Raw genomic sequence first — 13979 nt, 5'->3', positions numbered from 1 at the left:
GCCGTGTGACTGGCAGTGCTGCAGTGAATAAATTTCCTGTTTGAAATTAAACAAAGAGAGACACAGTTGTGCTGCTTCATATCGTGGCGTCGCTCTTGTAATTTATTACAATAATATTCAACAATTGCATAACACAATTACACATCTCATGTCACCTTACACGTGACTCACATAACCCAACACACATAACGTGTTGCTTCACTCTTATAAGAGTCTTCCATTTTCTTATACTCCATTATATTTCTTTTACATCACTCAACATCTTTACTCTGACATCACCACATTTTCCAGTCTCTCCGGTATGTAAAGATAACTGTAACGTTGAGCAAACCACTGTATATAAATCTATATAAACATTTAAACCGTAGTCATAAAACACACAATAATATCTAAACACCAACAAAGTATACTATAACATATATAAACCCAATTAACACACTAAACATTACACTGGTCTGGGTCTTCAGTGTTTAAAAGGCTTCCCCCTTGGATATTTTATCACATCAGTAGCAGGCCTGACGCACACATGTGCGAGTAAAACGCCATTTTCATAAACTTACAACCGATCTCTTTTAAACCGTTTAACTCGACTCAAAACATGTACATCGCCCTCATGCCTCAACATACACATGAAATCAACATATTTGCTAACGTTTGATGTCCTTGGTGATAAATTTCCACCCACCTGTTTCAAATTAAACAAAGAGAGACACAGTTGTGCTGCTTCTTATCGTGGCGTCGCTCTTGTAATCCTCTCTTCTTCGCGACTCACCCTAAAACCCACAGTCAATGCAGCATCTCCCCTTACTGTCCCCGGACAGTACTACACATCACCATTAGACATAATAACACTCATTTAAACAATATTACAAATACTCAGATAATCGAGTCCATGGCATAAAAAACAAATAATTACTACCATTTCTGTGACTACACAAACAGGGTGTCACACTTACAATATACCTTAAAGTAATTGTGCTAATCCGTGTTGTATATTTAGTACAGCTGTAGGTTTCCAGGTAAACAACGTATACGTTAACAGTGTTACAGTTTTAATAATCCAACTCTTATCTAATAATGTGGCGGTTATTGTAGACTGTTGTCGTTCTACATGTCGTAGTATTGTACAAACTGTATCCCTTTATCGTTTAGTCACGGTAGCACTTTGCTAACGTGTCTCACATTATGGTTTTGTCAATTGTGCAAAGTTTAGCTATGGTCACGATCCCCTTTAAACAAAACGTTTTGCTTGTCATTATTTTAAAAACGGACTACAGCACTATATCATTTTATTATGTAAAGGTGTGTGCTTTATCTTTGGAATCTCTGGCTAACTTACTCAGTTACTCCTCTCTGTATAATCAAAGTAATGATCAAATTTTGGATAGAGCCGTTGTTGTTCTCCCACAGCTATGACGAAAAAATTTCAACAGAAAACAATAGTCTGAATGGTTTATGAAGATAAGTTTATGAAGATAAAAACTTGTGATATGGTAATACTGATGCCATTTTTACACACAGCGTCTTTATTTACAAAAAACTTCCTGAGATAAGAACTGTGGTAATGGGCATTTCGTTTCTGACACCCAGTGCATGAAGAAAGACCAATCACAACTGATTGGGCCAGTTGGCCAATCGGAGCACACTGGACTCGCGGTAGGGAGGAGCTTAGAGAAGCGGAAAATTTGAACAGCTTCGGAGGAATCGTTTAGGGATCTTTGAGAAATGGATAGATACTAAATGCTTATTTCAAGAAAATAGCACCGTTTTTTACCTTGATGCATTTGAACATGTTGTTGGGGACTCTAATACAACATTAGGACACTTACAAAAACCTTTAAACCTGCTCTTTAATATTGAGTAAGGTCATTTCAAAAATTTAAATCTGTGAAATTAATGCTTGATATAAAGCATTTAATTTAATTCAATTCAATTTTATTTATATAGCACTTTTCACAATGTGCATTGTTCCAAAGCAGCTTTACAGGTCAAATAAGAAAAACACAGAAAGGTAAAACACAGCACAGTGCATGGTGTTTATAGACCAAGCAAGATCATTATAATAAATGATATCTAATAAATAAATGAATGAATAAATAAATAAATGCAGTCTCCCGGTGAGCAAGCCAACACTGCACTGCTCTGGCGAGGAACCCAAACTCCAATCATGAATAATGGAGAAAAAAAAACCTCGGGAGAAACCAGGCTCAGCCGGGAGGGCCAGATCTCCTCTGACGTGTCATAGCTGCACTCAGTGACCCCGACCAAAGCCACCGAGCAACGTCCACGAAGAACAGGGAGAGCCCACGACCCAGGAAGCCCCACCCACCGAAACCGTGCAGGTCCAACCCGGTCCCATTCCGCGATCAACAACAGACAACAGAGGAACAACCAGGGAAAAGTAGTAATAGCATAATTAACTTTATTCCTCTCTTGTCTGACATCGACCACAAAACAAGACCAACCAGACCAGATCCACACAGTCCCAACAAATGAAACGCCCCGACCACAACCAACAAGCCCTCCCACTCCCTACAAACACCCACCCAGCAACCTCCAATCAAAGTCACTGAGTGCAGCTATAACTTCAAACTGCTGTCATGTGATGTAAGTTTAGCATTAAATACCAAGTATTGTAAATTTAGCATTAATGTGACAGGTAGTCCGTCTTTGCTCTCGGTTGGGGATGGAATTGTCTGAGCTGGGCCGGCCAGATGGTCGCCTTTTTCTTGGGTGGTGATGGAATTGCCTTGGATGGAGCTGGATGGTCAGTCAGTCCGCAGGCTCTCGCAGGAGGATGGCACGGGATTTTCCGATGTAGCTGGCGTAATCTCTAGTTGTGGATGGGCATATGACGTTCATCTGGGCCTGGCGGAATCTCTCCCTACCTCGGGATGGGCATCCCGAGGCGAGGGCAGAAACAGAAAGAGAATAATTAGCGTAGCTGCTGTTCATTAGCTATGTATTAGTGAATGCTTGGCTGAAAAGATGTGTCTTTAATCTAGATTTAAATTGGGAGAGTGTGTCTGACCCTCGAATAGTATCGGGGAGGCTATTCCAGAGTTTAGGTGCTACGTATGAGAAAGCTCTACCCCCTTTGGTGGATTTAGTTATTCTAGGTGTTATCAAAAGTCTGGAGTTTTGAGATCTTAGAGAGCGTGATGGGTTGTAGTGTGGTAGAAGCTCTGTTATGTAGGTAGGGGCTAAACCGTTTAAGGCTTTATAAGTAATTAAAAGAACTTTAAAGTCAATACGATACTTAATGGGTAACCAGTGAAGGGTTGATAACATTGGGGTTATGTGATCGTATTTTCTGGACCTGGTTAGAACTCTGGCAGCTGCATTCTGAACTAACTGTAGTTTGTTTATTGATGATGCAGGACAACCACTAAGCAGTGCATTACAGTAGTCAAGTCTTGAGGTCACAAATGCATGAATAAGCTTCTCTGCGTCAGCCACACATAAAATATTTCGCAATTTGGCAACATTTCTAAGGTGGAAGAAGGCTGTTTTTGTGACATTTGAGATGTGATTTTTAAATGACAGGTTGCTGTCTAATATAACGCTGAGGTCTTTAACTGTATTTGTTGGAGTAACAGTGCAGCCTTCAATTTGCAGGTTATAATCCGAAATATTCTGCTCACGTGTCTTTGGTCCGATAAGTAATATTAGTATTATATTTATATATTTAGTTTTTGTACAATATTATATTTATTTAGTAAAAACTAATTTTCTGAATGTTTTGCATAAAAGTGTCTGGAAATTGCACCGATGTAAAATAAAACTATTTTGGGTGTGAACAAATGTTAAAGCACTGTCCTGCATACCTGAAATATTATGATTATTCCATGCATGAACAAATCTCTGAATTCCAATCTGGCATGTAAGATTGGACACAGTATCTTGACAACCCATCCTCCATATCCAAAGACTCCTGGTCAACCATCTGGATACGTGCAGTCTTGATGTCATGGCTGGCGTGGAAAGAACCCAATTGCAGGCAGGTGTGAAGGGGTTTAACAAAACAAGACTTTAATAATAAATACGAAAGACAAAACAAAAACCCACGATGGGGATCACTGAACACAATAACCAAAAGCTTTTCAAAAAGACAAAGAAAAACTCCCCACTATGGGGCAAAACAGAAACTAAGGCTAAAGAAATAAACCAAATTTACAGACACGGCAAGAACTCGGGGAACAGGTAGACAAACGCACGAAACATAGCACATGGTAAGGGTTGACATACACAGTACAAAACGCAGAACAATCCACGAGCAACAAGACAATGAAACAAGAGGGCATTAAATAGGAGAGACAAACGAGGGATAATTACACAGGGCAGGTGAGGAACATTAGACACGAGAGGGGCGGGGCTAATGACAAGACATGAGAAAACACATGAGATGTCAAAAAACAAACATCTCATGGCTTTCCCACATATAACCTAAGGCTTTGCCATGGCTCTGCTACAGGACCAAGAAAAACATGACTAAAGGAAGCAGAGACATGACACTTGATTGGAAAATTGACCCGCTTATTTACTTCAGGCCACATTCTCTCTACAGTATGGTTCTGTGAATTAAAAGATCAATTTAGACAATGTAAAGCACGACTTAAAATTATACAGTATAAAGATAAATCTGACAGATTTATACACTGTCAGAAAAAAATGTGGCAGATTTGTACCTTTAGGGGTACAATGGCTTGTCACTGGGGCAATACACTCAAAGGTACACATATTGTACCTTTCCACGTGGATATCCAGCACTGTCAGAAAAAATGTGGCAGATTTGTACCTTTAGGGGTACAATGGCTTGTCACTGGGGCAGTACCCTCAAAGGTACACATATTGTACCTTTCCACATGGATACCCAGACAGCAAGCAATCATTGAATCAATGTTAAAAAATAGCTGATTGGTCAATGTTAATTGCATTGAATCAATATCACTTTTGCACCTGCAATTAATGTTGAAACAAATCACCATTATTGTGATCATTGTTTGCTTTAGTTGGGCTCTTGACTCTTGAGTTTAATGTTAAGTTTTCTTTACTGTCTAACACATATGTTGGGGCAAAGAAAACTAAGCCCCAGGGGAACACCCTGGCTGAACATGCTCCAGTCGCGCCACGGTTCCAAAGCGCTGAGGCATCTGTGAGTTATCCTCACACGCGCACGACCCGAGGACCATGCTCTCCGCGGAACTTGAGTCTTTAGCCACAGCTGCAGAGGACGCATGTGCAAAAGACCCAGGTGGCAGACTGGTGATGCTGACGCCATCAGTCCCAGAAGTCTCTGAAATACCCTCAGCGGAACGGACCGGTCCAGGCTGAAGGCATGCGCAGTGCGGCGGAGATGAGACCTAACGCTCCTGAGAGAGGCTGGGCGCGCATCTCCACTGAGTCAAAACATACCGCTAGATATGTTATGGACACGATCGGCATGAAGCTTGCTCTTCGGCACGTTCACCCGCAGCCCCAGGGATGACAAGTGACGAAGCAGCGTCTGCGTATGACTGACAAGCACATCTCGTGAATGGGCTAGAAGCAGCCAGTCGATCCAGATAGTTCAGAATGCGTATACGACTCGCTCTGAGAGGGGAAAGCGCTGCGTCCACGCATTTCGAGAACGTGCGTGGAGCTAATGCCAGTCCGAACGGCAGCACAGCAAACTGGTACGCCGCTCCGATCGAACGCGAACCGCAGGAAGCGCCAGGTGGCTCTGGGCTATCTGAACGTGAAAGTATGCATCCTTCAGATCCACGGAGCAAACCAGTCCCCGGGACGAACTTGCGCCAGGATCTGTTTTAGCGTAATCATTCTGAACGCCCTCTTGTGAAGCGCTCGGTTGATGGGTCTCAAATCCGAAAATAGGACGGAGTCCGCCATCTCTCTTGGGCACCACAAAATACCGGCTGTAGAAACCGCACTCCTCACTCGCTTGGAGGAACCCGCTCTATCTCTTTTCCGAGCAGGCTGTGAATCTCTGTCTCAGCACCGAGCGTTGCACGGCAATGTGAGTGACGGGACAACTCGCTGAAGTGGGGGGGACCTGCGTCTGAACTGAAGAGAATACCCGTGTTCTATCACATTTAGCAGCCACGGAGAGATACCCGGAATGGCTTTCCACGCACTCAAAAACATGATACGCCAATTACCTCGCGATACAGCTTGTGATACCGAGAGCGCTCGCGAGGCAGCTCGGATCCGTGTCGTTCACGGGCTACCTGGCGAGGGGATGTGTAAATTTGCTTCCGCTGATAGGGAGGGACGTGGATGGGGGGCATTTGTGAGGTAAGGCTTAACATGTCACACACACATTATGAGCATTGCAACAATCGCCCACAACAGCGGGGGAACAAGATGCGAAACGGCGCCGCTTGAGCACCGGTCCGCTCACTGAACTCTCCCCTCCTCTCTGCAGACCCGTCAGGAAGGCGGCTTGGCAGCCGAAGACGATCCGCTATCGCCTCGATGACCTCTCTTCTGCCCGTACTTCTTCCTAGCTGGAGGCAGACCACTGCTTAGGCCGGAACGTCCGGCCCAGGGTCTCGGGGAGCCGAAGCCGCGGCAGCGGGCTGCTTAGCCGGCCTGTGGGAAGAGCGCGAAGCAGTTGAGGATCTCGCTCTCGGCGCCGGCTGCAACGAACGGTGAGGAAGCACGTGGCTCATGGCTTTTGCGTGCTTCTGCGCCTCCGCGAAGCGTTCCGACACCGACTCCACAACATCCCAGATGAGACCAGAGGGAGTAATGGGAGCGTTGAGCAGCGACTTCCGGTCAGCGTCCTTGAGGTCCGCCAGTGTCAGCCACAAATGGCGGTGAAGGACGACCATGAAGCCCATCGACCTGCCGATAGCCTGTGCGGTGCGCTTCGTCGCCATCAGCGCGAAGTCCGTCGCCGCCCTCAGGTCCTTCACAGCGTCCGCATCTAAGGCGCCCCCATTCAGCGCCTGCAGAATCTTCGCCTGAAAGACCTGTAGAACCGCCATCGAGTGCAGCGCGGAGGCTGCCTCCCCAGCGGAGGTGTACGCCTTGTCAGCGAGGTGGGCGGTAAACCTGCACGGCTTCGACGGCAGACCTTGTCCCGCGCTCAGCCAAGAGGAGGAGGGGCACAGATGTACAGCGATGGTCTCCTCCACGGGCGGCATGCGGGTATAACCGTGGGCCTCCGCCCCGTCCACGTGGGCGAACATAGCCTGTGTGGCAGCGTGGACTCGCGCCAATTGAGGGCTGTCCATGACTTAACCATGTGCTCGTGCACATCAGGGAAAAAATGAATACTCCTCTTCGGTGCAGCCTGGCGGCGGCCCGCTTGAAAATACCAGGAATCGAGCTTAATTTTAGCTGACTCCTCCGGGGCGCTCCAGCTAAGGTCAAGCTCCTTAACGACCTTTTCCAGCACCCTCACAAACTCCTCCTGGAGGTCTGGGTTGCTCTCCTAAGTCAGTGCGGTCCCGCTCCGACTCCGCCCAGTCCTTCACCGAGGCCGAGATGGACATAGAGTTGTTGTCTTCCTCGTCGAGGCCGAAGGAAATGGCATCCGCAACGGCGGGAGGGGGCCGAAGGCTGTCCTCAGTGAAAATGACCGGGGAACGAGGCGACGGCAGAGGACAGCGGCCCTGAGCCGGGTCATGAGTGGCATGAGTGGGCCCACCAGCTGCCCTTTGGTGGCAGTGAGCCTCGACCCGAATAATCCTCGAGCAACGTTCCTGCGAGTCCTCAAGACACGCGCCGTCAGGTCAGCACAGTGCGCGCAATCAGACTCTCCGAACGCCGCCTCAGCGTGGGCTAGGCCCAAGCAGGCGATGCAATGCTCGTGCGTATCCTGCGGGTCCATGGGACCCACGCAAAGACAACAGAAGGCGGCCATCGGATGAAGAAGCTTCTGACGATATCAACGATGGCACCGTGAAAGAGAAGATTCTGAGGTATTGTCGCTGTGCACTGTATTTATACTGTCTGGTGGCCAGTAATTACATTCAGTTGCGAGCGCGACAATTGGCCAGTTTCACTGGCGTTATCCAATAAGACTTCAGGAGAGTTGAGAAGGGAGGAGTTCCCATATGCGGTTGCTTCCGCAATGTCGAGAGACCGCTCTCGATAGGGAACCGACAGATCTCAGGACCATGGCAGAAACAAACATGGCGGCGCCCGCTTATAGCTCAACTAATGCGATCATTATAGAAGTGTTTAAACAACAAAACACATTCACATGCACATATTTGACAATCAGAATGTCAGATATTTCATGACATAGTTAACAGTTTGTGAATTGTTTTGAGTAAAAAAGAAAAATTATGTAAAAGCAATGCATCAGTCATACAGCTGCTGTGGCTCTGCGGTGTGTCACATGATAAGGAGTGCCGCGTCGCTATGGAAATATTAAAGTGATAGGCTACCTTCTTAACGGTCGCCTTGGGAAAGCTAGTCAAACACTGTAAATAGTCAAACATCCAGCCGCGAGCGTTGGGAGAGGCAGTGCGGTGCACCGCAACCCAATGCCGGCGGCCCGGGAAAGCATGGCTGACATTTCGACATCCGCTTCCTGATCTCGACCCCCCGAGGGAAGGGCCTCAAGGAATCGTCGGAGTCTGATGCCAGTAAGTCACCCTCCGATGCTGCAACAGACACCTCATCATCACGTACCGTGTCCGATACGTGATTGAGGAATAAGATGGCAGACCGTCTTATGGGGAACGGTCAGACGAGCAAGGCGAGGTGCGAACGGTCCGCGAGCCAGTGGCTGACGGATTAGCGCTCACAGTAATCCTCATATCACCCTTGCTGCTCGCCGTAGCGGGCGGCAGGGCCGTAGTCCTTCCGTCACGGAACAGGAAGCAGACAAGGTGGTGGCTGAGTCCCGTGGGAACACAGCCACCCGTGACGCAACGTCTGAATCGTCAGCCGCCCGCAGTGCGGGCAGGACGTATCCACAACATCTGCCCCAGCTGCCCCTCCTCGATGAGTGTGTTGCACCCAAGAGAACAGCGGGACATGCCACGCTGGAGAAATTTGCTCTTTTAGAGAAAAAAACTCGAACACTTCTGGAACCGCCGAGACGCCCAGAGGAAGTCGCTGCAGGAAGGGACAGTCCGCTGCACCACGTCGTAGAGCCGGCAGTCTTGTAGCGAAGTCTGTTGATCATGAGCGAAGGCTCCGAAGAACAAAAGGTGAATGAATGAGGCACGCCATCTCCCTTTTATACCCGGATATCCGGGGGCGGAGTCCGGCATGCAAATTTCATTCGCCAATTTTCATTGGCCTTTTCTAAGAAGTCGGAAGTGATTGGTTCTCAAGGACGAACCCCATCTGTCGGTTCGACACAACGTCGAGAGACCGACAGAAAGGGAACAAAAGACATCCTAAGACACCCAAACTACAGGATAATATTAAGATTATCATACCAGAGGACGCCTCTTACGTCATCTCACCGGGAAACAGAAGTAAACAAAGGGACATCGCAAAGTTAATTTCACGTGATCTCACCTGGCAGCGGTTGTGTAACGTCTTTGTCGCTCTCTGAATGATTCTCTGTCTGTCTGTCCAAAGCCGCGGGAACGTATTTTGAGCAGGGGGTGCTATAATGCTTTTTGCTAGGGCTGAAGTTATGACTGTGGTTTGGGCGAGCCGCTTAAGTTTAATGTTAATAAATAACGGAAGAAAAAAAATAGTTGCTGCCGAGAATAAAGATGAATGCCAATGTGATTATAAAATACAGCATAAAAACAAACACATAAACGCATGTTATCTGTATGCCTATAGCCAAATAACAATCTGTTGAACGAAACTACAAGCTGCGCGTTAGCAGTTAATTTACCCGGTACATTTAAAACCGACGCGACTTCTCCCCAGCTCTTTTCCTTATCTGTGCGGTTGTGGTATGTTTTGGAGGATACATTATATAGACAATCATGCTGTTGCCACAAGTTGTTCTTCCATCTCCGCTGTCCAACGTACCCTTGCCACAGAGATTAAAGTGAAAAAAATTCTTCTGACTGATTTTTTGACATATTCCTTTAACCAATAGCGTTTTAAAACCATTTTGAACCACTTTACATAGTATTGCCAGTTTGCATATTTTAAAAGCTATTTTTAATCTACGAAAAAATTATACTTACCTAGACAAATAATCAACCATCTATAACTTTTCAGTGCATTTTTGTATTTATCTTATAAGACCAAACAATGTTTTCTGAAACTCTTAATAATTAACAGAAAAAAAGAACAAAATAAAAGCACCACTAAAGACCAAAAATGTTGTTTGTATTTGTCTCCAGAGTGCTTTTCACTTTTTCTGCCTTTTGGCTGTGAAACCATATTCCTGAAGCTTGGCTACACCTGACACCCGTTTCAGTNTTAAACAATATTACAAATACTCAGATAATCAAGTCCATGGCATAAAAAACAAATAATTACTACCATTTCTGTGACTACACAAACAGGGTGTCACATATACATATTTTAGAGTATCTGATTAGCGGGACTGATGATAAGATCGGCTTATGCAATTGTACAGCGAATGCATCCGTGATCTAATCAGGTCTAAGAAACATTATGTTCTGGTCATAAAAACAATGCATGTCTACTTTACAGAACTTTAAAGCACGTAGAAAGATCGGTCACAGTTTAAGGGACATTAGGTGGTTTCCCGGACAGGGATTAGACTAAAATAAATGTAAGAGCTGTCCAAACTGAAAACAACTTGTGCTGACATATCTTGAAAATACATTGTTGCCTTTGGGTTGTCTCTAAAAGCACACAAGAAAGGCATTTTTGTAAGACGCTTTTGTTAAAACTACTTACATTTTCAAATTAAACTAAGGCCTAGTGCTGGTTAAACTAATCCCTGTCCGGGAAACTGTCCCATAATTTGTGAGCATTAGACACAGAAACCATCATGAGTGTATAAATGAGTGTTTATTAAACTACTTTACGGGATGAACACACAATTAGACCTAGACACACACATTAAACACATATACATGGGCAAGGAAGGCTAATCTAAACCGTCAGTGAAAAGCTCCTTTGAAAGGGGCACAGTTTACCAGCAATGATGAAAAAAAATCTGAATACTTGCATTGGCTCAGTGGTGCTGAGCAAGAGTCCCACCCCACGCAAACTTGACAAAGTACACCACTAAAGCACAGCTCAGAGTACTTCTGACTAGCATCGGAGGAGCGAAAGAGGTGATAAGGTCTTTAAAGGCGTTTTACTATCAAAGGGGGCTCTGGAACCCAGTTGAGATGATAGTCATAAAATTTAGAAACATAAGGTAATGGACTTTTTGGAGCCAATACTTCGTGATCTGGATGATCCCCAAGCTAGGTCTGGAAATCTTTGAAACATGAGGTCCAACATGATCCAACATTTAGCTATGTCAGACCCTACATGGGATAGTGTATTTACATTCCCACAGCATCAAAGCGATTCCCCGTTGAGTTCCCTTTAACAGGAATGTCTCAGGTTAGGTATGTGACCTAGGGACTGATTTATAAAGGTTGCATTTTACGCAATTTTTCAGGTACATATCAGGATTTGTAAAAAACAAAGTTTTTTGTCAATAGGTTTGAAGGGTACGGTCACACCATTCCATGCGTACACACTCTTTCACTGCTGTAAGTGAAGTAATGAGGTAAACAGAATGATTTTAAACAGTTTTTTCTTTTATGTACACATTTTGAATACATATTCCTCTTTTACTAATGGAGTTAAGCACTCAGATTACATCTAAGAGTTCAACAAAACATATAGATATATTTCTAGTGGATGCGTTGCTTTTAAATATTTTTTAATGACAGCAAGGGTGTTGTGTGCATGATAATTCATTTTTAAATCAAATTGCAGAACTTGCAGAAATTTAAAATATAATATTTTCAGTGAGAACATATTATTGTGGATATTGCCAGATCTGGGGCCGATTGAATAAACTGCTTAGACTAGTCTTAGAAGTTAGTGATCTATTTTTTCTTCATGACTGGCCATAACTTCTTTAAATCAATTATATAAAAAAGTAAATTGGGCTAATTGAAATATGAAAAGTAAGATTGATTAACCCTTACTAATTGCTAGTCAGTGAGACTAGTTGCAGTCTTAACTTAGTCTTAATTTAGCGGCTTAGTTTATGCAACTGTGTTCTGGTTGTAAAACGGTATGCTGTCTGCTGGAGTGCCTGCTTGCTCCACTAGAGAGCACTCCCCGTGTTACCCGGACTGCCTTCATTTACTAAATATACCATAATCCTTTGCTGGACTCATTAGGCTCAAACAGATTCACCTGTCTTGTTAACTTGCTAAGTCTGCCTATATTGTATATACCCAGTACACTCAATCACTCATTGCGAAGTCTCGTGTGTGTTTGTACTGCATTTCTGAGATTTCTCTGTTTTGACCGTTGGACTGTATTTTGTCGTGTGAACCTCTGCGGCCTGCCCAGACCATTGCCTGTTATTTCGTCAGTGCCTGTACTGTTTGGTTATTAAACCAATGCTGCACTTAGTTCTTCTACCCCTCATGTCTCGGGGCAGTTTCATAACAGGCGCAAAGGCATAATGGTGGAGATACACAGATGCACAATCTACTGCTGACTGGGTTTTATAAATAGAATTTTGCATAGTTTTGCAAGGTGCAGCGTTTAGCCTTATCGGTTGAGTTACAAAAGCTAAAATAGGGGTCAGATCTTACTGTGTGAATAAGAGTTAGAATGATGAGACAATCAAGTGAAATGAATAAGAGAGGTGTATTTACAAGATTCACACTTAACTTAAAATAACACACTAAAACACTAAAAGGCTGTTAAAAGTCCATTTAAACCATTCCCAAAATCGTAGTTTTAAGAGCTCAGCTTAAGATGTAATTGCAATGTAATTCTTACCATTCTAACAAAGATTAAACATAATTGCATCTTATGTTATAATATTACACAACCCCTTAAAATGAGGGTCACTTGCTCATTTTATGAGTTCTTGCTCGTTTTAGAAGAAACTCATCAAATATGGACTTTTACAAATGTTTTTGAATGTGTATATACTGCAATAGCTACATATACTGATAATAAGTACGCTTTTTAATTCAAAAGGTTAACAAATGGGTCACACTTTATATTAAGTAGCCTAACTATCATGTACTTGACTATCTGATACAATAAACTGTTATGTGCATACGTGTTGGTGAATCATAATTACAATTACAACAGTTACCCCAAAACTCTAACCCTTTATCTTACCCCTTACCTTACCACTGCAAACTCATTAGAAGTAAATTTTACACATGTCTAGATAAACAAGTAGTTACAAAGTAAATCTACAGTAATGCAGCCTATTTAATGTTAGTACATAGAAGTTAAAGACACCTGATATAAAGTGTGACCATTAATTGTATTTTGTAAACTTAAATAATGCTGTATAAATGCTTATAAACACTTCTCATTTTAGTTTATCAAGCACATTGAAAATCAGTTTAACATCAAGATCACTGTAAAGAGCCTTGTTTGATGGACAACTCAGACAGCTAAATTTATTCACGCAAGTACAAATCCTTTCTACTTAAATATTTAAACTTGTCAAAATCTATTGCCAATGTGAGTAATGTGCATGGATAAAAATAAAAATAAATTAAGAAAAAATGATGCACATCTTTGTATCTCTGACCATATATTTGATAAATGATTTGTTCTGAACTTTACTATTACATTTAATGTCATACTATTACTTATAATAACATGAACTTCTAACATACTAGTCTTAATCCTTCCATTCATTCTCCAAACCCTCTTGTCCTATGCAGGGTCACGGAAGGGAGCCTATCCCAGCATCTCAGCCCTCAGATGGGATACACTCTGGAGAGATCCATTGCATAGCATTTAGTGCTAATCACAATATTAATATTAATACTAAAATGCTAAGTAACTTAACGTTACCAAAATGTTTCATTAGAAAAATTAGCTGGTATGAGGTGAAAAGTCAACAGCTTGTACTGTTAATG

This window comes from Triplophysa rosa, linkage group LG23 (assembly GCF_024868665.1).
Source record: "Triplophysa rosa linkage group LG23, Trosa_1v2, whole genome shotgun sequence".
In the NCBI taxonomy this organism is placed as follows: Eukaryota; Metazoa; Chordata; class Actinopteri; order Cypriniformes; family Nemacheilidae; genus Triplophysa; species Triplophysa rosa.
This window is presented reverse-complemented; position numbering follows the sequence as displayed.